The sequence below is a fragment of the Sciurus vulgaris genome, assembly GCF_902686455.1.
Source record: "Sciurus vulgaris genome assembly, chromosome: 13".
NCBI lineage: Eukaryota > Metazoa > Chordata > Mammalia > Rodentia > Sciuridae > Sciurus > Sciurus vulgaris.
The window spans coordinates 82,862,155-82,889,129 of record NC_136474.1 but is presented as its reverse complement, the minus strand read 5'-3'; the positions used below and the strand labels follow the sequence as shown (position 1 = coordinate 82,889,129).

At 40.4% G+C, this 26,975-nt stretch overlaps 1 protein-coding gene across 1 annotated transcript in view; it reads left to right on the top strand.

Annotated features, from left to right (window-relative positions):
• The window catches only part of CCBE1 (collagen and calcium binding EGF domains 1), a gene marked incomplete at its 5' end in the record, with an annotated part of 247,567 nt that overhangs the window by 148,864 nt on the left and 71,728 nt on the right, over positions 1-26,975 (top strand). The gene's annotated exons all lie outside the window — the stretch shown is intronic.

The window sequence follows — 26,975 nt, the reverse complement described above, 5'->3', positions numbered from 1 at the left end:
ATCTGAGTCACAAGTAGTAAGTCATTACCAAGTTCTTTTCATGGAAATCCCCTCCACCCATCCTATGACCACAGCCCTAATAGCCCCACTTTAAACCCCACGTGCTTCTCACTTGAGTATTTTACTGTATTTGAATAACCACTTTACCTCCTTCTTAATCAGTCTGCCTTCCAGATTCATCTTGGTAACAGATCTCGGTAGATGGCCCTCTGCTAATTAAGAGCACACTCTTGGCTCTGGCATTGCACGCTTTCCTTGACTCGCCCCCCCCCCCCCCCCCCCCCCGCCCCAGGGCCTTTCTGATGTTCAAAGTTCACAGCTTGCTGTCACACGGTGCTCCAGGACTGTGTGCCTGCAGTTCCCGCTTCCTGATGTCTCACATATGCGCCAACTTCACATCCAAGTTCTTACCCTACAGGCCCAGCCCACGCGCCAACCACCTCTAGGAACATGACTTTCTCCCCCTCGCTACTCTTTGACCTCATCTCTCCTTGGACCACCAACATTTCCAGCCTTAAGTTAGGACTGTCTTTGTAAGGTGGTTCATCTGGATTGTCAATGCTGTGGTTAGAGGCTGCTCATACTTTTGAATTTGGTCTACCAGAATAAGCACCCAATAAATGCTTGTTGAATGAGTAGGGAAATGAAATTTGAGTTGGGTTTTAATCAATAAAATGTTTTCAGTTGCCGGGACTAATGGTGCACTCCTGTAATTCTTGCAACTCAAGAGGCTGAGACAGGAGGATTGCAAGTTCAAAGCCAGCCTCAGCAACTTGGTGAGACCCTATCCAAAAAAAAAAAAAAAAAAAAAAAATGAGTGGGAGCTGGGGATATGGCTTAGTGGTTAAGTTAAGCATCCCTGAGTTCAATCCTCATACCAAACTTGATAGCCTTTCAATATACATTATAGCTCTATTATGTCTTATAGATATAGATATTCACGTCTTCATATTTAGAAAGGTCCATGAATTCTGAGCCATTGATGTAACTTAGATTGGTAGAATATAGGAGCTCAAGATAATTTTGAGTAGCAAACAATTTCCCCCATGAACGTACAGCAGAGCCTTTCAAAATGTTTTCTTAGAAGAACAAGAAAGGAACAAGTTCTAGAGACTGAATAAAATGAGATTGCTGTGAATAACTCAAAATTCTGTTAATTTAGATATAGTAACTGAAGAACAATTATTTTAGAAATAAAACTGGAAGATTTGACTGCATAACTTTGGCCATACAGAAGATTAACATACTTAACATGCGAAAAACAGACTGGGGAAAATATTTACGGAATTCATAAGGGGATGAAGGATTAATATTCCTCAGACATACTGAGTTTCTATAAATAAGGAAAAAAAATAAAACTGGGTGGAAGCTTCCATCTCTGTTGAACAAACCATCTAAAATATAGTGATTTGAATATTTTTGTGATTTTTTTTTTTTTTTTTCAATTGAACTGGGTCTCTGCTGGGTGGTTCTCTGTTGCGTCTGTCGGGGCTCAGTGACCAAGGTGGCTTTTTACATACCTGGAGACTCAGCTGGGGTGACTGGAACAGCCAGACATCTCTCTCCGTGTGATCTTTCCTGAGAGAAGCTGGCTGTATGTGGTGTCGTAGGGCTTTAAAGAGTGAGCTTTCCAAAGGGAACAGCCCACTGTGCAAGAGCTTATCAAGCCTCTACTTGGGTAATGATTGCTAACTGCCGATTAGTTGGAGCAAGTCATATGCCCACGCTCAGAGCCAGTGTAGGAGGTGAGAATATGAGGGCCTGAACTTGAGGTTTGGGTCCCTGGGAGCCACCAGGATAATGGTCAAGTGGGAACAGGCAATTTATTGAGATGGGAATTACTAATACACACAATTTCGACAATAGTCAATATAAATAAAAAATGACAGACTATATTCATTAAGAAATGGATAAGTATTCAGTATCTAGTTAATATTTAGTATTGACAAACTTATGGGAGAATTTCATACGTTTTTGCAGAAGTGTAAATTAGTGTGACCTTTTCAGAGGGTTATTTGGCAGTGCATATCAAAACACAAAATGTGCGTGACCCAGTAAATTCCACTTCTACACCTTCATATTTCTACAAATAACTGAATGTATTATGTGGGGATGTTCATACATCATGTATAGTGATAGTAAATTAGAACATGGAAGTCCATCAGTAAGGAAATGAGTAAATTATTATAAACCTGCATTATGGAATGGTAAACCTGTATTAAGATAACTTAAATCTGTACTGATACAGAGTTATATTTTTTTGGTATAGTGGAAGAATAATGCTTTGTGGTGAGCCATCCACATTTAGCAGTCTCGGGTTTGGCCAAGCCATGGAATACTGAGGTCTGACTCCCAGGAACTGGCTGACAGTCATGGGAGATTTTCAGACAGCCAGGGAGAAGGTGGCCCTGTACAGAGTGGCTCGCCCCTGAGGAAATCCTAATTCTCCAAGCAAATGGCTCCCCTAACTCCACCCATCCTGTTCCTCACAGAAGAAGCCCCTTCCAGTCCGGGTCCCTTTTTACCTGTGGGACTATAAATGAAAGTGAAGGTGAGCTCCTTCATCTTGTTGGAGGCCAGATCTGGTATGGCCTGATCTGTCACACCCACTTCCATTTGAAATGATTATTGACTCTTGTGTTTAAGTTAATTGGTATTTAATTGATCGCCAGCACCATCATCCTCTGACAGAAACTCTTCTCCTCATCCACACGGGACGTGGAAAGCCCCCCACAATGCTTGTCACCATTTCATGAAAACAATGGTGTTTGTGTACACATACCTAGAAAAAAGGGTCTAGAACAAGAGGTGGAATTGGGCAGGAGTGCATTCTTTTTCCTTTCTTCTCTGTGTCCTTGTGAATATTTAGAATCCCTTACAGTGAGTATTGCTCTCAGGATGGAAGAAACATTGGAGGCTCCCTCCTGTGTACATAGGTGAAGAGTGAGAGAGCACCTCAAGAATTGAGGAAAAAGCACTGGGTCCCTGGGGATCTGCCTTGAGCTGCTTCTGTGCTTGTGTCGGCTCCCTGTGGCTTATTCTGTGTTCTGAAAAATAGTCGGCACCACCAGTCATTTCTGTAGTAAAAGGCATTGTTTTATTTAATGTTAAGCTTTTAAAATTGCATATAATCATATTAGCATAAAGCTTCATAAACTATTTTTAGTGTGTAGAACAAAAATTCATATTGGAGATTTTTTAAAAAGAAAATTGACTCCTTAAAAGATGCTCAATTCATTATAAACTCACTGCCTTCTCTAACACTAACATGGAAATGGGTAGAGATCGTACCCAAGATTTCTTCCTGGAAGTTGTAATGACATCCAAACTAACTACTGTTAGTAACTTGGAAGTAGCATTTGTTTTATGCATTTGCTTCACAGATGGATGATGGACATCAATTTTCCCTCTTCTCTCATTTTCTTACTATGGAAGAGACAGTATCCTTCATTCTTCATGTTGTCCTGTGAAGCTCTTCTAAGCCACATCAATGGAAAAGAGGACATGGATGAAGATATTAAAAGGAAAAAGAAGGACTTGCCAGGAAATATTGCATAATCTCACTGACATGTGGAATCCCAGAAAGCTGAGCTCATAGAAGTAGAGAGCAGAGAAGAGGTTTTTGGGGGCCAGTGTGGGCTGAGATGGGTTAACTGGTACAGCAAGACAGGAGGAATAACAGAACAGGCTGTTACACAGAAGGGTGGGCACAGTTGGCAGTGTTGTCAGATGCGAATGCAAATAACTAAAGGGATTTGACTTCTCATCACAGATGACTGATGTTTGAGATTATGGGTAACCGAAATATCCGGAGCCAATCATTGCACAATGTGCATATGTACATAAACATCACACCACACACCATAAATATGTACAATTGTCATTTCAAAAATTAAAGTAACTTTTAAAAGATCTGAAGGAAGGTTAAAACCCAGAAAAATTTCCCACCTATAGGTCAAGCCAGATATGCATGAAATGCAAAATCTCAGTCTGAAAAGATCATTTGCAAAATGGCATCCACTCATCCCCTTTTCTTAAGGGCAAAATAATGGGGCAGAAATGTTCAGGTCATTTTTATTTCACTGTGGGGTTAATCTCAAAGTAAATGTTTTTAACAGAAAATATAGTTAGAGCTATTTTTTTAAATGGTTTTCAATGATATCAAATTTCCAGGGAGACCAAAAGCACAGAAAACAAGTTTGTCATCAGCTGGGAGTTAGGGAAACCCCCTCATATGTAGCTGGTACAACTTAGAGTGTTCCTGCTATACTTTGAAATCATCTGTGTGTATAATATTTGCTATGTATTTATGCACTATTCTAATTTTTGTGTGTTATACAAAGTAAATAATAAAAGAACACTCAGTATTTTATTTTCTAAGAAGTCTATTTTCATAGGCTGCAGAAAGAAAACCTCTTGAGACCCCGCAGCTGTAATACACGTGTTTTGGCTTTGATAATTTGCATGGAAGGTGGTGGTGCTCCTATAAACACACTGAAAATCCCAGAACAGTGTGTGCCTGTCACTTCTTTCAGATTCTCACATACCAGTCTTGGAGCTACAAGTCCACATAACATCCATTTTTCATCTCTGCCACGATCATGTTTTTCTAATATCTGAAGATCAATGTATTTACTTTTTATATTTTAAAACATTAACTTTAGGAAAGCTTATTTTAAGTCTTATGCAGGGTAGGAAAAATATTTTCATATTGCTACTTTCACTTAAAATTCCCTAAATAGTGTATAACGAGTGTTGGCATCTGCCTGGCACAGAGTTCTAGATTTTTCAGTGAGATTTTTCTGGGCATTGTGCACAGATCACCTGTGTCACATTCTCTGAAGGGTGATCCTAAGCCCCAGTCAGGAACAGGGCCCTTGATTCTGTACTTTAACCAGCTTCCTGGGTAATTGTAGAGCAACGTATGAAGTTGTTAGGATACGACTAGAACAACCTGGAACTCCCTAAGAAAGGGAGCCAAGATCTTGAGGTGGATCCTAGTTATGTGTGTTGGCTTATAACTTGAGGAATTTCAGAGAATTCTAAAAAAAAAAGAGGACAAGGCCACTTCTGGGTGGCCTGGGTTTGAGGGAAATCTTGGAAGAATCAGTCTTTCTCCCTAGTGGGGTCTGAGCTTAGCAGTATTGTGGGAGCCAAATGTGGCCACCAGAGGAGGGGCACAGCAAGTGAGTCTCGGAGGAGGCTCTGTTGAAGGAGGTCCTTCCAAGATGGCTTTGGGAACCAGGAGAGCCAGATGGAATGACTGAGAGCAGGAGGGGACTGTGGGAGGAGAGGCTTGACCACCATCCAGAGCATCTTGGGGCCTACACATTTAAAGCACTGATGCTGGTTCCCAGCATTGATGCAAATGCTTCAAAACAGTGCTGGTCTTGTTGGTATGTTCAATTTTTCAGATGAGGATGAAGTCATAGGACATTAAGAATGACTTATGAGCCCTATTGAAGCAGCAGTAGTGTCATTTCTTCTGATCCTTTGCAGGTATTTTAAAATGTCTGTAATTTTAATTTACTGTCTTCATAATTGCTCATCCCTGTGAGGCTTGCATTGAGGAACAGAATTCTGCCTTAGTGTTACAAACAGTATGTTTCACGGATGATGTGTTTTAAAAAGAGAAATTCTAGCAGCTTGTGTTTGGAAAGGTAGTTAGTTCTCAGACTGTCTATATCCCTCTTCAAGACTTTCAGTATCAGCACCTACAACTTCATTTCCGCCCTGAAAATCTCCAGCAGTGGGTACCCAGGCTTCACCAAGACAGCTCTAATTGTAGGGAAGCTTTTTTTGTGTTAATTACCGAGGACTCACCTTGCTTGGACAGCTGGAAGAGGTCTAGTCTGCCTTCTCTACCACGCCCCTTCACCTGTTCAAGCATAGCATGTCCTACATCTGCCTTCTCTGAACTCTTTCCCTTTAACTCTGTTCTTTGGTCCTGTGTCATGGCTGTTCACTCCTGATCTGCATCAGACAGCTCCAATGACCCTTAGGTGTATACACCTTGGACTGAATCTGTTTCGAAGAGCATCCGAACCAAGAGTCTAGCAGGAGTGTTACTTCCCTGCATGCCAAGTGCCTACTGAAATAGCTGCCAGGCTAGTGCCTCTGCAGGAAGGTAGTGAGGGTATTTGCAAGTGTTTGTTCCTAGTAAATTCTTCTTGATCCCAAATGATCCCATCTCTCTCTCTCTCTTGTTATGAAGCTCCACTTAAATTAATCTAGGATTTTGCCTATGATTGCTGTAAATCTCCCTGGCATATGGTTATAAATTTCACCTCCCTGTTTGCCTTATTTTTGATTTCCTATCAGAACATTTGTCAGGATTTTCTGACTTTCGAAGAATACTGAACAGAATTTAACTCACTTGTCCCATCCTCCCAGATGTGGAACACCAATAAAAACTTAAAAATAGTTTATACTATGATTATATAGTTTCTTAAATTATTGTGGTTGTAAATGGACATAATGCCTTTAATTTATTCATTTATTATGTGGTGCCGAGGATCAAACCTAGTGTCTCACACATGCTAGGCAAGCACACTGCCAATGAGCTGTGGCCCCAGCCCTAGTTTTAAAGTAATTATAGAGCCAGGTATGGTGACAAACACCTGTAATCCCAGCGGCTCTGGACCTGAGGCAGGAGTATCCCAAGTTCACAACCAGCCCCAGGAACTTAGCAAGGCTCTAAACAACTTACTGAGAACCTGTCTGAAAATAAAAAAAAAATAAATAAAGACTGGAGATGTGTCTCAGGAGCTGAGCGCTCCCGAGTTCAATTCCTGGTGCAAAACCTAAAAGGAATTATAATACAACAATAAGCATAATTAGATATAAGCTCAAGATTGATTTCTAACCTACTTTAATGTGCCTGTGTCAATTTTGTTGAAATGTTCAGAGTTAAACTTGGAATTTAATGGGTTGAACTAATTGTCAAGATTATTTCACTTAATTCTTCAAGTTGAATAGTAGATACCATATTAAACATCAGTGAAAAGATAAAATACTTTGCAAGTTACCCATGCAAATTATGTCAATATAATAACCCTAACAGATGGGTGAGATAGTAATCTGATGTGTAAGTGAGGAATAATCTCAGGGAATTTAAATGAATTGCTAAGGTTCCCACGTGAGAGGGAGTGAAGTAAAGATTCAAACGGGATTCTTTGGACTCAGTTCAGCTCTGTCTCCAGGGAAGAGATGACTATAGATGGTCTTGGATTTGTTCTTTTTCTAGCAGCCTTGCTACTGTAAAGTACTGGCAGGACAGATGCTGTTTCTTAGCATCTTTATTATGCTTTCAAGAACAGGAGTTGGCAAAATCTTTGTGAAGATCAAATAGTAAACATTTCAGACTCCATGGGTCATATCACAGTTGGAGGAAGTGTTCGTGTTAAGAGAATCAAGAGGGGAAAGAGGATGAGACTTTGACCCAAATGAGTTTAAAATGGTAGCAAGGAAGGACTTACCCCACCCAGCCTGCCCTCTCCCTCCTCCCCACCTACCACTGCACTTGGTACCCAGGTTGGCCACAGTCCAGCAGGAATGTGGACAAAACACCTCACTGGGATGTGTCTGACCCTGAATTATTTTAGTTCCTTTATGAGAGACCTGAAGTGCACTGCCTTTTGGGGTCCTATAGGTAATAGTCTCAGATAATGAATGGAAATTGAACCGTTGGCTCCTTTGGGTTAGATCCCATGTGAGGAAGATCAAAAGCTAAAAATATAATCCTAATAATCTGTGCCCCATCCTCCATGGCAGAAATGTTAAGGAATACTCAAATTCCTCTATTTCTCACAGACAATAGCAGTGGATCAAATATAGCTAACCATTTATAAATGATTGCTAGTTCTCATTGTCTCAGAACTCAATTTCATGGGTTTAAGATAGTGCACTGACCTTTCAAGTCAACTACGTGCATTGAAGGGGATCCTAAAGGAAAGAATAGGGAGAATTAACCACAAAGTAGCCCTCCGGAGCATAGGTGGATAGTATTTGAAGACCTGTTATAAAATCATTCCACATATCAAAAATGAAAGTCTTCCTGTGTTTAAAAACATAAACTAGAAAGTTGAGCTTACAATCTTAGTTGGTAATACATGATATAAAATAAAGTGAAAATCATGGTTATTGATTATTTGAGTTTTGAAGTATATTCAGGCAAAACACATTTTGGAAGAACCAGAATTTTTCATTTTATTTTCCAAACAGATAAATGGAAGTGAAGCAGCTTTGAGGAACTAGAAGATGTGGTCAGATTCATTTTGCTCTGGAGAAACAGGGTGGTATTTATTGTAAAGTACTTATCATTAGATGGTGGATCTTTTATTACCAATGGCTGTGTAATGAAACTCCTCACACCAGCTTAAAATGATACGTGTTTCTTATATTTAGTTTCTGTGGGAGAATTTGTGTGAGTCCTTGATTTGAGTCCCTGGCAAGCTGTGGCAAAGTGTCAGCTTGACCATATTGATTTGAGGTTCAGAGAAGGATGGTGCCTCCAAGATCTGGTAGTGTTGGCAGGAGTTGGTTTCTCCTGGAATGTTGGACAGAGGGCCTGGCTGCTTCACTGACCCACCCTCAATTCCTTGCCAAATGGCAGCATGCTTAAGCATTAGGCCCAGCTGGCAAGAGAGAGTTCATGGTCTTTCATAACTTGATCACAGAAGGGACTTCCTGTTGTTTTTGTCAAATCTGTTGGTTAGAAACAAGTCCCTTGCTCTAGGGGAGAGTACACAAGGAGGGAAGTACTAGGAAGGCTGGAATCACCGGCATCATAGAGAATATCTGCCTGTCACGTGTCTCTGAACTTTCTTCCATTGGGAAAATCCCCTCCTGAGGTTGACTGTAAATGTCAGTGTGTCTAAACTAGTGGCTCATTCTTGGCTGTTCTGTCTGGTCCCCCATGGGTTTTGCAGCACCCATTAACTGGTACATCCCACAATTAAGAACACACATTTCAATGTCCTTAAGTTGTCCTTTTGAGAATTCATTATTTAATGAGATAGCTAAAAAGCAGGAAGAGGGGACAGAAGTGATAGGTTTGGGAGAGGTGGGATGTAATTGCATTTTGGTATTCCTTTCAAAAGTAATCTCAGTAGATACAAAACTATTCATGCTGATGTTTCTCCGTTTATCTCAGTTCTGAGGAACAACAAAGTTCCAACATTGTTGGAAACTTTAGGAATTGAAATGAAGAGAAAACTGACTGTACTTTGACAATTACAGGTGAACATTTGCTTGAAGTTTTTTGAAATTCAGGATACATCTGAAATTAACTATGGTGATTTTGAAAACAAACTCATCAATTTTATAGCTATTCTATATTAAATTTTAGTGTATTCATATTCGTAACATCCTTGGTTTACGGAATCATAAATCTTTAGGTACATTATCTACTGCACTGGTTTAATGAAAAGCAAGATGTTTTGATAAATACCAGCTTCTCTTAAATTATGCTAACCATTTCCATTAAAATTATGTATTGCATTTACTGTGTGCCAGGCACTCTTCAAAAAATTTTCAAATAACTCATTTAGTCCTTAGACACTGCTAGAAGTAGCACCGTTACTTCAATTTAGATATGGAAATTAGATTGTGTCTGGCCCAAGGGCGCATAACTAGGAAAGGAAGAAGCCACAAGTCAGATTCTATTAAGGTTTATCATATAATCAATGTTTGGATGAGATGAAAATGTATTGAAAGGTAAAAAAGATTAGCCACATTCCTTCAGAGGTGCATTGAACACTGTATACTTGTTAAAGCACCATATTTGGCAGCCACACTTTAAGTACATGTCACCTGGGTTTGCCTGGAATTGTGCCACAGGCTATAATTTATAATACAGAGCACTCCCAGAATCTGAGTTTGAAATTTAGAGACAAGATTAGAAAAATGGCATTCTTGAAAGTAGACCAGAACTAATGGAAAATGGATGAGATTAACTGTTGGAAATTGCAGCCCAGAAAAGTTTTAAGTCCTTAGCTGATGAGATCAGAGGTCTCCCAAATGCACACAGGAGCTGTATAATCAGAATTATTTGGGTTTTCTAGTTTATAAGCTAGCAAAATAAAGAACAGTAAACAGCATATTTTTTTTTCTTTTTAATGTCAAGTAATAAAGTAACTGAATAGTTTATTTCACAAAAAGTGGTGTTGATCTTTCTACCCCTTGATCTTTTGCACTCTGGTTGTCACCAAGTTGTCTTTCTCTCGTGCACTTTGTTACTCTCACCTTTTTCTGGGAAAATTGATGTTTTTCTAGTCTGAGAAAAACTTCTCTTCCTTTGCATTTACACATCTCTCTGGCACTTGTGTAATTCCAAATGTAGTCAGCTTCTTGCATGTGCTGCAGAAAATGAATCTGTAGTTGACGAGGAGTAAGAGCTGGAGCTGGTTGTGTTGCAGGGAAAAGGGCATCTAGGAGAGGGTGCGTGCTGGCTTCCTGACAGCATGCTGTGCCCCAGGCTCCGCACAAATGTGGAGCACCTGACAGGCAGCACACCATCCCCTCGGAACTCTTTCATACCAGCTGAGAAAACAATCTGAGACTAATCTGATCAAAGTGCTGCTACTAATAGAGATTGCTGTCAATCTAGATCCAACTTCTATCTTCTAAATGATTCTGCACTTAACAACATGGAGGAGGTCATAAATACTTTGTATTCATCTGAAACACACAACCACATGCACCCCTCCCCCAAACATAATTGAAACTGTTTCCTTCTTCTCCTAGTGATACAGTCTGTCCTCTAGCTGTGGGTTCACCCTGAGAATTCAACCAACTTCGGAGGGAAAAAATTTTTAAAAAAGAATTGCATCTGTAATGAACATGTGCAGACTTTTTATCCCTTGACATTATTCCCTAAGCAATCCAGTTTAACAGCTATTTACAGAGTATTTACATTGCACTAAATATTTTAAGTAATCTAGAGATGATTTAAAGACTACTGAAGACTGCATAGGTTTTATGTCAATAGTACACCATTTTATGTAAGGGACTTGGACATCTGTGGGTTTTGGAATCTACAGGGTATCCTAGGGCCAGTGCCTTGCAGAGTCTGAGGGACAACTATCCACACACTTGCCTACCTTTGTATTGTAATACTTCTCATAAATGTCCTTATACTAATGTGTTATGTTTTCCATAGCAATGGATGCTATTTTTCAAGTATTTAATATTTGACATTAAATAGTATTGTGATTTGCACCTATCCTCATACAGCTTGTTTGTGTTTCAGAGTGTTACAACATTTTTCTGAAAGAGTAAACCGCAGTTTACTTATCACCATGTAAATGTTTTCTCCTTGATGGACATTTGGATTACGTTCAAATTCCTTAGCTGTCCAGAGCAGTGCTGCAGTGCCTTAGTGGTCAGGTGCTAAGATTTCTCAATGTTCCTGTCAGTACATTGAATCCTGGAACTGCTGAGGTGAATTGTGCACTTTGAACTTGACTAGGCATTGCATGTTATTCTTCACCGTGGTTATGCTAATTTTCCTTAGACTAGGATTCCAGTGGCTCTGTTTATCAGCACTTTGCAATGTTGGGCTTTTAGGTGTCTACCAGTCTGGTTGATGGGAAACATTTCATTGTGCTTTTACTTTGAATTCTTATAATTACTGCTGAGAAGAAATCTGCCCGAGAGCTTAGACTTACTTAGCATGCATCACATCAGATCTCCAACACAGACTGGGGATGTAGCTCAGGGGTGGAATGTGCCCAGCGTGCAGGAGGCCCTGAGTTGAGGTTTAATCCTCGGCATCAAAAACAAAAATGGCTCCAACAGACTTGTGGCCAACTTTGATCTCAACATTTCTTAAGTCAACATTTAATTATGCTGGTGATGTCGGTGTTACTGAAAGTACAGAACTGTAGCACGCAAGATGGCTCGTTCTAAGATCAGAGAAGTTGTAGTGTGGTTCTCGAAGCTTTTTTTTTTATTATTATTATACAGACTTCAGATACCTTTGGGGAAACTGGTGGAGAAATTGTGGTATCAAGAAGTTGCTATAGACCCTTGATTACCACCTCTAAAAATTAGGAATGATTTAAATTGAGGGATAAAAACTGGGGAAATCATGTTTTTTTTCCTTCAAAACCCTGGCACCGTTCCTCATTCACCATTCTCCTTCCCTCCTCACCGGGATGCAGTGACTACTGCCTTTCCACACGCGCAGGGTCACCTTGGAGACCTTGGGGAAAATGCGCACACTGTGAACTTGGGTTATACAGCTCCAGGACCAGATGTTCTGTGGGCGGAGATGCAGGTGGGTGGTGTATTCCCAAGGCAGTGCCGTGAGGTTTCTGGATCAGACAAACTGGGTCAGTGCCCTTCTCCAGCTTTTAGTTCTCTGCTGTCAGCCAGTGGATCTCAGACTGACAGCTTGCTGAAACACTATCCGGCTCCACCCTGTTGTTCCTGATTCCATAGGTTGGTGGTAGAGCAGTTTCCAAGGGATGAGGATGCTGGGATTGCACTTCAGAATCATCATTGTAATGCAATTTACTTGAAAATAGGGGAGGTACTGGACGAGGAGGACTTTAAGGCTGGGGTCAAATCCAGATAGCAGTAGGTAAGTAATACGGTTTGGAAATCTAGCCGGTTAGGTGTATGTATTTCTATTTTGTGTTTTTCAGAATATCCCGCTGATTTTAAGCTTGTGGTTTTAAATATTTCATTAAGGACCAGAATAAGTTAAATGAAACCACAGGGTCCTACATATTAGGAACTCAATAATAAGTCATTCTACTTGGATTTTAAAAATACTAGCAAAGGTTTCAGTTTCTGTACATGAAACTGATCTTACAGGTGTGTTATTCTTAGGTTGATAAACTTTTAGAAAGGCATGGCCTGGTAAACGGTTTCTAAGACAATGGTCATCATGCCTTCATTTATCATTAGCTAATGCTTGGTGATCCCCTTTCATGTGCACATCACATGGACAAGGTGGTTGACAGATTTCCAAATTGGATTTCTGTTGTAGGGGATCTGGCAATGAAATAGAGCATCCCAGGTCCAAGGATGCACACACCTAGAGCATGCGATAGCCAGAATACTTACTGATTACTGTTTTAATGTAGAATTATAATTTACTTAAGTAAACAGATCAAAGTGGCTGTACCCTCATGTATTTTTATGGATCACATGAACAACTTGGATATTACAAAAGTGGTCTTTGTATGACAAAGCAAAATAAAGAATTTGTGAATGGACAAAGGCACAGGGGAGAACTTCTAGGGTGCTATTAAAGGTCTCTTTTAACTGAGTGATGTTCACACAGTTCTTTCTTGATAAATAGTTGTTACACTGAACAGATCATCTCTTTGCCTTTTTTTTTTTTTTTTTTTTAATAACGGGGATCGAACTGAGGCACTTACTGAGACACATCCCCAGCTCTTCTTAAATTTTTAAATTCTTAGCCCTTTTTAAAATTTCTTTTTCAGACAGGGTCTTGCTAAGTTGCTGAGGCTGGCTTGTGATCCTCCTGCCTCAACCTCTTGAGTCATTGTGATTACAGGTGTGCGCCCTCATGCCTAGCCAGCTTATCATTGTTATACTTGTTTGTGTATGTGCTTTGTTTCACAATAAAATGCTTTAAAACTAAAACCAAACTAGTTAATACCTTTTTGTATTGTTTACATATACAAAGTTAGTATGTTTACATATGTGCATGTCTAAGTATTCTCCATATATATAATCTTCATTTTTATAAATCACTATTCCTGTATTGGAGAATGTAGTTAAGCTGTTAAATTTTATACCCTTGATTTTCCATTTTTACTTTAATATTTCAAGTGAAAAATATGGTTTGATCATCTGAAGTGGCAGGAAATTGTGTGTACATCCTTATAAAATCACGAGCTCTCCATTTTAATGTGACAATTCTGACAGTTTCTTTTGGACTTACTGTGCTTGGAATAAAATGTAATTTCTGATTATGATCTACTTCCTGTCTCAGAATTTTGTGTGAACCTATATTAAGTGGAGTGAACGCCAGGAGTAGCTTGGTGTGGTGGGAAAAAGGAACTAGGATCAAGGTTTCAAAATATTATGAAAAGGAAATAATCAAATGCAAGACTTCCCTTTTACGTGAATCTCATTCTGATTCCTCCACCACCACCCTCGCTGAAATGTTCAGCAGCCTGTGACCCTTGGTGACCTGCCAGGCAGATGGTCATAATTACCAGGCAGATGCAGTGGTCTTGGGTGCTATTGATAGGATTTGACAAACATGGACAAAGTCTAGATATTCCATCAAACATTTTATGTCATAGTTCTCTTGAGGAAAGTTCAATCTGCAGTCTCTCCATTCTGCATTCTGAAGTGGCTTCACATGGTAGAAAGAACATGAACTTTAGAAATCACACAGACTCCCTTCTACTCATGACTATTACAGCCCATTAGCTGGGATTAATCCTAACATCTATGAAATGTTTTTTTCTGTCTGGAGTGGGCAATGGGGATGATATGGGACCCCAGATGAGCTGATGTGAGGCAAGTTCTGATGCTCAATAAATGCCCATTTTCCTTCTCTTCTGTCGCAAACTGGCCTTGGTGCCAGCAGCTTCCCCAGCCCACAGCTTTGTAGTTGAGCAGAACTTTGTTGCCTGTCAGTGTCACCTGGGATCATCATTGAAAGGAACGAATTGAATGTGCTGCCAACCTCACTTGTGAACACAGGCCCTGTCTTCTGGACATTCGTCACATGAAGACATTATAACATTAAATGAAGAGACATGTAGATGGTTAAGTGCATTGTGTCCAGTAGATATAGAAATTATTTGCCAACAGGTTTTTGAATCGGCCTCAACTGTTGTGGCTTATACTCATTTAGGTACCAAAGTGAGAAGCAGTATCACGTCCGGGGTCCCTCTAAGAGGCTGTACTGTGTTGGTCTGCCCAGTGTTGACGGTTGCATGACTACCTACTGGAGTCCTCCCACTTTCCATCCTTATGTCTGGAATTCATTTCCAGTATTCATAGCACCTGCCAGTTGAGCTGGGTGAAGCAGTGGCCTAGGGGCTTGCCCAGGGTACACATCAGTGTTATCATGATCCTTTAACAATGCTCTCTGAAGAACAATTGTTTTGGAGGCTGAGTGAAGGTCTCTGGAGCGCTTCAGAAGAAAACAATTTCCAGGGTACTCGCCTACATTCTGGAGTTTCTTCTGTGTTCACTGAGATTTTTGTCTTTTGGCTGTTTTTCAATTAGGCCCCCAGAATTCATTGAGCATCATCGTGTCTCATCTTGATTATGAACCCTGGATGACCCTGTACCATCCATTTCAAAGCAGTGACCAGGCGGGGGCTGGTTTGCACTCCTGAGTGCATCCCACATGTGGGGAATGCTCCTGAGCACCTACCTGTGTAGGCTTTGCCCAGGTTTCCAGGACAACAGTGAAACCTGGGCACACCTGAGACGGAACGTTCTCCAGCTAGTGTACTCTAGCTGTAGGTTGAGACCTGTTAGGAGGTTTCTCTAGGTGGACTCGCAGCCAGTAAGGTTGATAATTCAGATCCCAAAGCAGTCTGTTCACTTCTGTGTTAATGAGTCACATAATTGTATGAAGCAACCACATGTGAAAACAATACTACATAAAAGTGGTGATTTTTATTGCTTATTCATCAGGTTTTACGATTTGCTTTATATGATTTTTATCTTCACAACAACCCTATGAGGTAAGCACTGTTATATGGAATCCTGGGCTTGGATTGTAGGGTGTTGTGGTTTCTTTCTTGGTGGTCATGTGCCTGACTCCACATTACCTCAGAGAAGGACGCAGTGGATAGGCAGAATGAGGCGCCTCAGGTCAGGAGAACAGTGACAGGATTGGAACTGAGACTCGCCCGTCCTAACCTGAATCCCAGAGCCTTTTCTGTGACCTCACATGATCATAAAGTATTTCTGGGTGCATATTTGGATGAAGTAAGCTTTTAATAATGAAGTACGAGCATATCACCTGCCATTACTAACACGATTCCACCTTCTTTCCTCACCAAGCCCTGGGCAAGCTTTTTCCAGTCCTGAACTTTCCTGAAATGCTATACACAAGGTTGGTTGTCATGATTCAAAATCCAACTGTAATCCCATGTCTCCCAACAAGGCTTCCTGGCAGCTTCCCGCAATTTCCTCACCATCAGAAAGCCTGTACCCTCAGGGTCTCTGCTGCTCATTGCTATTGGTCGTGTCCTGACTTGGAGGACCCATCTTTATGCTTTGCTCTGGCTCCTGGGAGGAGTTGCCATTTGAAGACAGGACCTCCCTGTCTTACACAGAGTCCTTTAAATACATAGTTATATTTAATTTTCTTTTTGTTCCTGAGGACACAGTTGTTATTGGTTGCTCTCACACCCATTTTTTTTCTCTTGTCTCTAATAAGCCTGACTAGCCCATGAGATTCTTGGACAAGAGAGGGACACAGATCACATGTGGTTGAAAGTAAATGTGGTTTTTGTTTTTATTTTTAACATGTCTCTTCTCATCTTTCACACTGGCCAGGGCTCAGATGAGGCAGTATTTCTAGTGTCTGGGTCATTGTTTTGTTTTTTTTTTCCCCAATGTTGGGAGCTCTTTTTGTTCAATAATCACATGGCCAACAAGTTGATTTGGGAATATTAGATCATTCAGCTCGCCCTGTGGTCCCTTGTTATGTTGGAAGAACACTGAGTACCCAGATGTATTTAAGAAGACAGCCTTCTCCAGAGAATGTTCCAGCTGAGCTTTGATATTTTACTTTAACAATTTTGAACCCCGTAATTTAGAGCCAGCACTTGGCAGATGTAGTCAGAAGAGAAGAGTTTCCTCACTGTCATAAAGCATCCTGTTAAATATTAGGAAAATAAATACGATAGGCAATTTAAAAAACAATTTGATACAACATTAAAATAAGAATGCGAAAGTATTTTAGAAAGCTCTTCAATAACAATAACACCTAGTACTAATTTTTTTAAAATTTATTTTGAACCCAGGGGTGTTTTACCATTGAGCTAAATTCCCAGCTTTTTTTTTTTTTTTTTTTTGAGAAAGGGTCTCACTAAACTGCCCAGGCTGACCTTGGACTCGTGATCCTCCTGCTTCAGCCTCATGAGTTGTTGGGACTACAGGCATGTGCCACTGTGCCTGGTCAATGCCTAATACTATTAATAAGACCTTTGAAAAGGAAACTATAAATGGTACCTAAGGAAGTTCAGCTTCCTTTTTTTTAAAGTGTTTAGCACAGTCCTCATGCTTTGCTCCTCTGATTAGCCTAATTCAGATTCTCCAGAGAATTGCAGAAGCTAGGTCAGGTTGACAAACTCCTTACTGAGTCATGTTTGAGAGTTCTTGCCTTTGTCAAAACAGGTCCGTCTTACAAACCTGAGCAAATCTTTGGGCCAATTCAGAGTCGGGGGAGTGTTCAGTTTCTAAGGTACAGTGGACTTCCTGTAAGTGCCATGGAATTGGACGTTGGAAAATGGTGAACTTGAGAGTCAGGTTCAAGGGGAAAGCAGGGTGTGAAGGTATGAGTTGAACAGTGATGTGGCCAACCCAGACACTAGGGTGTCACAGCAATGTTAACACAGAAGGAATGGTAAATGGTCTGTCCCCCTCCACAAGCTAGGGGTATGAAGCCTTCCATCTGTTGATGTTCCCAGCCAATCAAGAATCCATAAGCCATAACTAGAAACTCCAGACTGCTGCCACCACCCTCGAGCCCATGCTCCTTCCTTGTGTGGCTTCCTCCTCTGACCTCCTTATGCCTCTTCTCTGACAGTGGACCTCAGTCTGTCCCATTCATGTCCTAGTTTATCAGAAATGGAATCCAGGAAGAGAAAAAGAATGGTCTGTAGAACAGGGATTCTCAAAGTAGGCCAGCAGCATCAGCATCATCTGGAAGCTTCTTAGAAATGCAAATTCCTGAGCCTTCCTGTAGACCCTGCTGACCCCACCTAAGGGCTCAGGGCAGAGAACTGTGTGCTAATGAGCCCTCCCAAGTAGATCTGCATCCCCCCTAATAGAGAACCACAGTTCTAGATCCTGCATACTCAAAATTAGACTTTGGAGCACAATTTCTCCCAGAGTCTACAAGGTTAACTTTCAAAAATCATGGGATTTTTAAATACTACCAATTTTAAGAAAATCCCAAGTTTTTAAAAGATTTTTTTAGTTGTCAATGAACCTTTGTTTTTATGCAGTACTGAGAATCAAACCCAGCACGTCACACATTAGGCAAGTGCTCTACCAGACTGAGCTACAACCCCAGCCCAGAAAACCCAAATTTTAAGGTTGCTTACTTATATTCTACATTTTTTTCCATCTTTCAAGTAGAAAAAAATTTTTTTTGTTTCCTTCTGGCTGAAGTTAGCAACTGTTTACCATATAAAATTTTGTATCTCAAGTTTCATAAAACTAAACAAAACATAATTAACCTTTTGGATGTTGTTATAAAGGCTTATAGTACTCTTATTTCTGAAGTTATTAATCTCACCAGTCTTTTCAAAGTATGACACTAAAGTAATTTGAAACATGATATTTAAGCCTCGTTTTCAACTGTTAATGCTAATAAAATGACATGTTATTGTCTACAAACTTCAGATAATTTAGGAGAGGACGCACTTATCAGAGGAGTCTCTTTAGAAGAGCTGTGCTTTGAGGGTGCAGGTCTACCTGCAGGAATTTCCCATTAACTCCCATCATCTCTGGTTCACCCAGAAGGAACCCAGACCCAAACTGACCAAATATGATCTACAAACAAAGAACAATCAAAAGAATGTGTGGGTGGCATGAAAGAGGCTCCCTGACCATTCCTATTGCATCTGTCTAGAAATTTCTGTTGGTAACCAGCCCATAGGTACAGTGACAACGTATCCCAATTTGACAGTTACAGTCCTTGGCATTTGCATTGCAAAGCTATTGAAGCCTTGGTTCGTGTTTCCTCTTAGGGTTAGAACGGAGGACCCCCTCACTGATTTGCAATACTTAGGTATTACAATACCTAATAGCTAGGCAGTTTTTTCTTCCTCTAGGAAGAACCTGTGGAACTTAAATCATGAATGAGAACTAAGTCTGTTTAGTTGGGTAACTAGGTCAGGATTCTGTAGATACATGAGGGTTTGGGTTGTGTGTGAAATATAGATTTTTGGGGGGAAGGAAGGACACACCAGGGATTGAACACAGGGGTGCTTAACCACTGAGCCATATCCCCAGCCCTTTTTTAATTCTGAGACAGGGCCTTACCAAGTTGCTTAGGGCCTTAAGTTTCTGAGACTGACTGATTCTCCTGCCTTAGCCTCCTGAGCTGTTGGAATGATAGGCATGTGCCACGGCCCCAGGTGATGTAGACCTTTTTGGGGAAGCCATCCAGCCAATTAGCATACAGCTGTGTAAGTGCAAGGGAGATATGAGCTGTTCTTAGACTTAAAAATCTGTCCATGGTAGAAGCTGAAGAAAGGAAACACATAATGGACAATTTAAAGAAAAACTTACTACAAAATAAGATGAGGTGAAAGTATCTTAGAAAGCTACTCAGTAACACTAGCAGCACCTAATACTACTGAGTAACGAGACCTTCGCTGTCCTTGATCCTGAAGTTCTCGGGCCAGGCACCAGGACAGTCTGGTCTCACCGTTCTTTGCCCTCATCTCTAACTGAAGGCAGGATGCCAAAGCTGACCAGGAGTTGTCTCCTGTTCAATACAGACATCCTCTTCCACCCAGCCTACCTAGTTAAGGAGTGTCCCCTGGCGGGAGTGTCAGTCCTGCAGAGGACATTTGAAAGACTTGAGCTAACAGAAGCCCCAGGGAAGAGACAATCCAGGGGTGCAACAGACTTTCCGTGGATCATCAAAAGCTCAGCCGCTAGTCAGGATTTGAGGATTTGGTGGCTGTATCCTGTACTCCTCAGTCATTTCTTTGGTTGGCTTATATGGCTTCCTTCCTGAAAGGCATTCTGGGACTTGGTTTTCTTATGGCTTTAAAATTGGAAATCCTGAAGGTGCTTTATAGGGAACAGTGAAGTGAATCTGTCTATGGGCTTATCTTCATAAAGGAGGAACACTGTTATGACCCCTCTCCTGGGTAGAGATCTTCAGCTACAGAAAGGTTTCCTTCAGTCAGTGCATCTGTAAGGGCAAATACCTTGGCATTTCTCATAATAAATTTTTCAGAATAGTATCGATCATGAGGCCAAAGTTGTCCTGGGCAAATCTGTGATGCTGTCCAGTGCAGTCAGCCTGAGGGAGGGGACTTGGGAGAGAGAACTTTATCCTGGCTCTGCCCCTTAGGCACTTTACCTTAGTTCTGATTTCTTTGAGTTTAGCATTATCTGACCCTTAAGTTCTATTCACAATAGAATAAAGTGAAACAAATGTACAAAAAATCACCTTGACAGTCTTCAAATGATAATTGGTTATAAGATTGTTATTACAGTTTGTATTTTTTAACAATCATAATGATAGAATCGTAACTATTTGTTGAGCGACACTGGGACCCAGGCATTGGGAACACCACGTTGCCATCTAACTTAAACTTCACAGTCCTTGAGATGGATACAGTTAAAGAAATTGAGATTCAGAAAGGTTATGCAACTTGTCTGAGACCACCCAGCCAGTAAGTAAGAGACTTGGGTTTTGAATCCAGATATCTGATGTCAAATACTGGGCCCTTGTCAATGTTCCTGGAGGCCTCTACCGAAGTAGTGTGCCCACCACTGGGCTCTGTCCACATGGGGGATGTGTCTCTTCCTGCCTCAGTTCCTGTGACAAATTACTCTTACATGCCTGTTCAGCAGGCAGTTGTGTAACATCAGTACTCACTGCTGATGAAGGTCATGGAGGGTGGGCGATGGCGTCAGGTTGACAGGACTGTCCACCTCTGCAGAGCAGCGTAGCAATCAAGAGTCCTTAAGTCTGCTTAGGAATCTATACTAAGGAAATTGCAAGGTTCGTATAAAACATGCCCATTAAAGGATTGTATGTCTGACCATTAAAATTCAGACTATAAAAACATACAATAAAAGTTAAACTATAGTTTACCCCTGATAAATATAATGTAGCCAATAGATGTCATGTGTTCCCAAAATATTTAGTAATAAAGGAGGTCAGTAGAAGGGATTGGGAGGGAAGAGGGTGGGGAAGTGCTAGGGAGTGATATCGGCTAAATTATATTATTATATTGTGTGCATGTATGAATACGCAGCAACAAACCCCATTATGTACAACTATTGGAAAAAATGGAAAGAGCCAGGAACCCCAAATCACATCTCTCACTCTGGAGATGACCCTTATTCTCCCTTTCTAAATCAGCCTGTATATGCCTCCAGCAAAAGAAAATTTAGTAGTAGAAAAAATATGTCAAAGCTAAGAATGAAATAGTATAAAGAAAACAATTCTGACTTGCATACATGTATGTGCAATTACATATGAAATATAAGCGGTTTTTTTTTTTGACAATTATAAAATTTGTGGCATTCACACTTTACATTTTCCAAACTTACATATTCAATTTTTTCCTTAGGAAAAGATTCCTAAATCCAATGCATTTACTTTGGAAAATTGAATTTCTTGCAATCTTTTTCTTCTGCAAAATCTATAAATTTCTAGTAGCATTTTCTGTGCTTTAAAGTACTAACAACATCAACAACAACAACAACAAAAATTGGGTGGCATTTTGGCTTGACTTTTGTGGGGGAAGGGCAGTGGCCTTATTGGTCTGGTTTTGAAATCACTGGCTTTTCACCTGGGCCGAGAGCAAGGCAGTCACAGAAGGCAGCAATCCTTGGCTGGCAGGAGTAGCCAGAGTGTGGGTGGAAAGTCTAAATAGACTCCACAGAGGAGGCCTTGCATTCACTGATTGCAAAGGCCGTGTACTTTCCCAGAATCCTCTTGGAATTCCCTGCGGACCCCCTCCCTCAGTGTTTTGGGAAATGTTCCTCCCCCCCATGAAGATCTGATCCAGACTCATCTGCAGTCCCCATAACTCATGAATACATTTCTTCATTGTCATCGCAACCAAAGACCAAGGAAATCTGTATTGGAAATCTAATTGTGTTGAAATCCTAACATGAATCCAAAATCACAATTCTGATACATCTTAATGTCAGCTCGGGGATTTTTATGTGCATAATGTTTTTTAGAATTTGGCTTTTAATCTTCAGCTCTGTAAAAGTTCGCTTAAAATAGTCATGTCAACTTTTATGAGGCAATATTAGAATGCAAATGTAACTCAGGAGATCTTTGGCATTGAAGGTGAATGACTCCATTGAAGACTATAAAATCTGGACCTCTGGCTGAGGGTTGAGGACAGATTAAGGAACTGGAGGAGTTCAGCCTTCAGCTAATGTGCTTCCAAAATATACCTTTAAAATCTTTTCATGGCTGATGAAAACCAACAAAAATCTGTTTGCTTTTAAAGAAATCACTTTCAATGAAATGTCCAGTTGTGTAGGATTAATTTGCACTTAGTATGTCAGGATTTTAAGACTTTGAAAGGAATGTTTCAGAGAAGAAAATGATGCTCATTTGGTCGTCACCCAAATTCAGCTCAGTTATTATGGAAGTTGAGTATATGTACCCATCTGCTAGATGATACCCTATTAGGAACATGAATTCAAATATTCTGAATCTTAGTTTCCTTCTATGGGTTTTGTCAAGTGATTGGCATGTATGTACTTCTGTGTAAAATTTCAACACACTGCACCTCGCTGTATGGACACCTCAAGAGCCTTTGCAGGAAGTCACTTAGCAAAAGTTAAGAAGAATGTTCTTTCTTAAAACCTGCCCTCAATTCTTTGTTAAATCAAGCAGATAAACAGCCTGTGCTCAATTCACCTAAACTTGAAAACTCTTGATGGACCAAAGTTTATGTTTCACACCTATTAAAAGATTTTTCCAGTGGCAGGAGTCCTGCACAACAAATATATCCAGGAGAAATGGCTTTGGAAAAAGCAAAATTTTTGCTATGGAAGATGTTTCTCCTGGATATATTCAGTTGAAGCTATCATTTTTAGGTAGAAGTGGGTCAGACTGAAGTGTTACTTTTTTGTAATGTGGGGAATCAAGTGTTTCCTAGTGATGTAAATGTTTCTAAGATGGTGCGGAACTCTCCAAAACCTGAAGCAAGTAATTGAATCCATGAGGCAGTAGGTTATGATGGGCTGTTTTAATTTTGGGTTTTAATTTTAGAGATTGAACCCAGGGGTGCTCTGCCTTCAAGCTATATTCCCAGTCCTTATTTTTAAATTGGAGACGGAGTCCACTAAGTTTCTGAGACTGTACTTGAACTTTGGGATCCTCCTCCTTCAGCCTCCAGAGTTGCTGAATTACAGGCGTACGCCACCATGCCCAGTTGGGCTTTGTTAAATATAGTGTACAACATAGTAGAAAATTTTGATCTAAAAATAGAGATTTTTGTTCAGCCATCAGAAATTAAAGACTGAGAAAAATGTTACGCTACTAAAGTACTGAAATAGTGTACACTGATATTTCAATGATTTTAACTGCTCAAAAAATCAAATACATATGAAAGGGGTAACTGACAAAATCTTGATAGTCTGGGCTATAGAATTGTTTATTTTCTTCATATCTTGTAATTCCTAAAATTGTACACGTTTGGATGCATCAACTGTTTTCTTAAAAGATTTTCAGTTTTTAATATCTGACTTGTGGTCACTAGGTCATTACAGGGCAATGAAAAGCACAAGCATTTCCTTTAAAAAAATTCTAATTAGTTATATATAACAGAATTCTTTTTGCAGTACTAGGGATTGAACCCAGGGCCTGGCACATGCTATGCCAGTGTCATATGCTCTACCATCAAGCTACATCCCCATCCCCAACCTGAACCTGTTACTTTTGTTTTGTTTTTTTTTTTAAGTTTTGGTCCTGGGGATTGAACTCAGGGATGATTTACTCCTGAGCCATATCTCCAGTCCTTCTGATTTTTTTTAAAAAAAGTTCTCACTAAACTGCTGAGACCAGCCTTGAACTTGATCCTCCTGCCTCAGCCTCTTGAATAGTGGGATTACCATGACTGGTGGCATATTGCCTTTGTAATAAAGGGATAATAAAAAGTTCTTTTTTAAAATGTCTAAGCATCAAAGTATAAATTCTTGCATCTTGTGTACAGGGGCGCATATATACCCAAATGTACCTATCCTCGTATGTAAATTGGGAGGGTACAAAAAGGAAGTCTTAAGGCAGGGGTATTTCTGCCTTAACCAAAATAATTGGGAATAACAAGGAGCAATGTTTAATCAAATGTATCCCTTTCTCTCAAAAATCCATTTTTGTCACTGCCTGGCATCCACTCTCTTCCGGGTAGTGTCACTCTGCATTAGTTTTGAGAAATTATTCCCCCACCTCCGGGTACATCGGGTTGAACGCGCTTTCCCTCCTGGTCCCAGGGTGAGTGCGTATGGATGAGGTGCAGCTTCCCCAGGTTTCAGTGATTAGTGCAGAACTAGGCGCATGGCCCAAACTCCAGGTAGAAGAGTAAATCCCAGTAACCCCACAGCCCTGACCTGAGATGTGCAAGACCTTGGGATGTGGTACTGTGATTCTGTGAGCCTGGAGCTGTGGGGGGCCACCAGGCAGACCCCAAAATGGAGCAGCCCCAGGGCACAGTGCTGAGATTGGCATCCTAGTGAACCTCTTGTGCTTTGGACCAAGCTGCCCTTTAACCTGGACTTTTCTGGTAGGGTGTGCCAGTAAGTTTCCTGGCTGTATAAGCCACTTTGGTTAGATGTTCTTATATTTTCAACTAAACACTGCCTGATACAGAGACCGAATAGGATATACAATAAACAAATACTGTATCATTTGCTGTGATCCTGTAGGCCGTTGTGCTATCCAAAGTTCACTCTTGCTTTGTTTGAGCCTGTGAAGCTAGGAGGGCCTTCCCAAGGGGGTGTTTAGAGAAGGGTGTGTTTGAAACAGTGGTGAAGAGGCGTCTCCTGGGGGTGTCTCTCTGCTTCATGACTTCAGGACGAAGGGATCCTGAGGCCTAGCTGACTGATGTAAAATTTTGTTAAAGTGTTATGATGCTATAGACATTAAAGATCCAGTTTTCACCCTACTTAGAAGCAAAACGACTTCTGTACTTTTAAAAAACTTCTTCTTAGATACACATGACAGTAGAGTGTATCTTGATGTGTACATGTGTGCAGTATAACTTAATCTAATTAGGATCCCATTCTTTTTTGTGGTGCTGGGGATTTGAACTCAGGGTCTTGTGCTTGTGAGGCAAGCGCTCTACCAACCGAGCTATATCCCAAGCCCTAGGATCCCATTCTTGAGGTTGTACCTGAGTGGAGATTCACTGGTGGTATATTCATGTATGAACATAGAGAAATTATGTCTGTTTTATTCTGTTTTCCCTATTTCCACTCCTCCCTTCCCTTCCTTCCCCTTTGTCTAATCCTGTGTACTTCTCTTCATCTCTGTCCCCTCTGTTGTGTGTCCACATCCACATATTTGCAGCCACATCAATGTTGATAGCAGCTCAATTCATAATAGCTAAGCTTATGGAACCAACCTACGTGCCCTTTCTTGTGCACAATGGAATATTACTCAGCCATAAAGAAGAATGAAATGGCATATGCCAGTAAATGGATGGAACTGGAGAATATCATGTGAAGAAACTCAGTGTCTTATGCATGCTAGACAAGGGCTCCAACACTGAGCCATGCCCCTGTCATCTCTTGTATTCAATCTTCTGGTGTTTTAGCCTGGGCAGCTTTACCTTGAGCTCTTACTCATCAAGACATATTTGAATGTAAAGTGTGGGAATCAGTCCCTGTCAGGAATATCATACTTTGTTCCTCTCTGCTCTTCAGTGAAATAACCCTCAGTTAAGCAAATTTTTCCTGTTTTCAAGCATTACATACTGTTTTACAGAATTAAAAAAACACTACTTACAATACCAAAATGAAAATTACCATTGTTTTATTAAACCTAGATTAAAACTTAAACTGGGTTATTTTATAAGCATTGAGATTATACAATCATTTGTTTATATTCTGCTTTTCTCCCTTAATGTTATTAACTTCTTCATGTATTTTATGGCTGCATTACACTATCATTTTAAAAAATCATAGTACTCCATTGTGTGGATTATATTATTTTAACAATTCCTAATAGTTGGATGTCCAGTTTATTTCCAGTTTTTTCTTTCCCAAGACAGAACAAAGAACATCCTTTAATTTCTGTACATTAGCGGTCATTTTGTTAGAATAAATCCCTGGACAATGGAGTTTTCTGAATCTCACGCTACTTAAAGGACTGAATCTCTGTGTTCCCTTCTTTTTTTTTAAAGGATGATTTTTTTAAAAAATTGTAAATGGACACAATGCCTTTATTTTTATGTAGTGCGGAGTATCGAACCCAGTGCCTCTCACATGCTAGGCAAGTGCTCTACCACTGAGCCCCAGCCCCCTCCTCTTCTTCCCATGCTATTTTAACAGTTCTACAAACAAATGAGCCATGTTTTAGGTGGTCTTCAAAGGCTCTTGAAAACTGTCCTGCACCATGTTTTTCTAGGTCATTCAGAAGTTCCCTTAGAATGGTCCAGCCTCCAGAGGACTCGTTCATTCTTGTATTTAGTACTGACATCCCCACCTACAATAGTGCCCTTTACGATTTTTCAATTTTATGATGGTTCAAAAACATACCCACACAGACCTCTGTCTTCTGCCTTGAGTATGGTACCTCGTGTTATTTTTTAAATACTAAACACTGTCATGAGATAGGCTTTACATGAGATGAATTTGTCCAACTGTAGTCTAGTGGAAAGGTCATGAGCATGTTTAAGGTCGGCTCAGCTGAGCCGGGATGTCTGGTAGGTTAGATGTATTAAATGTGTATTTGATTTGATATTTTCAACTTATGGTGGATTTATCAGGAAGTAACCTCACTAAGTTGAGGGACCCTTGTAAGGTCAGCCTGCAACCTCATGCTCTCTCTGTCTCTCTCTCTTCCTCTTCATTTC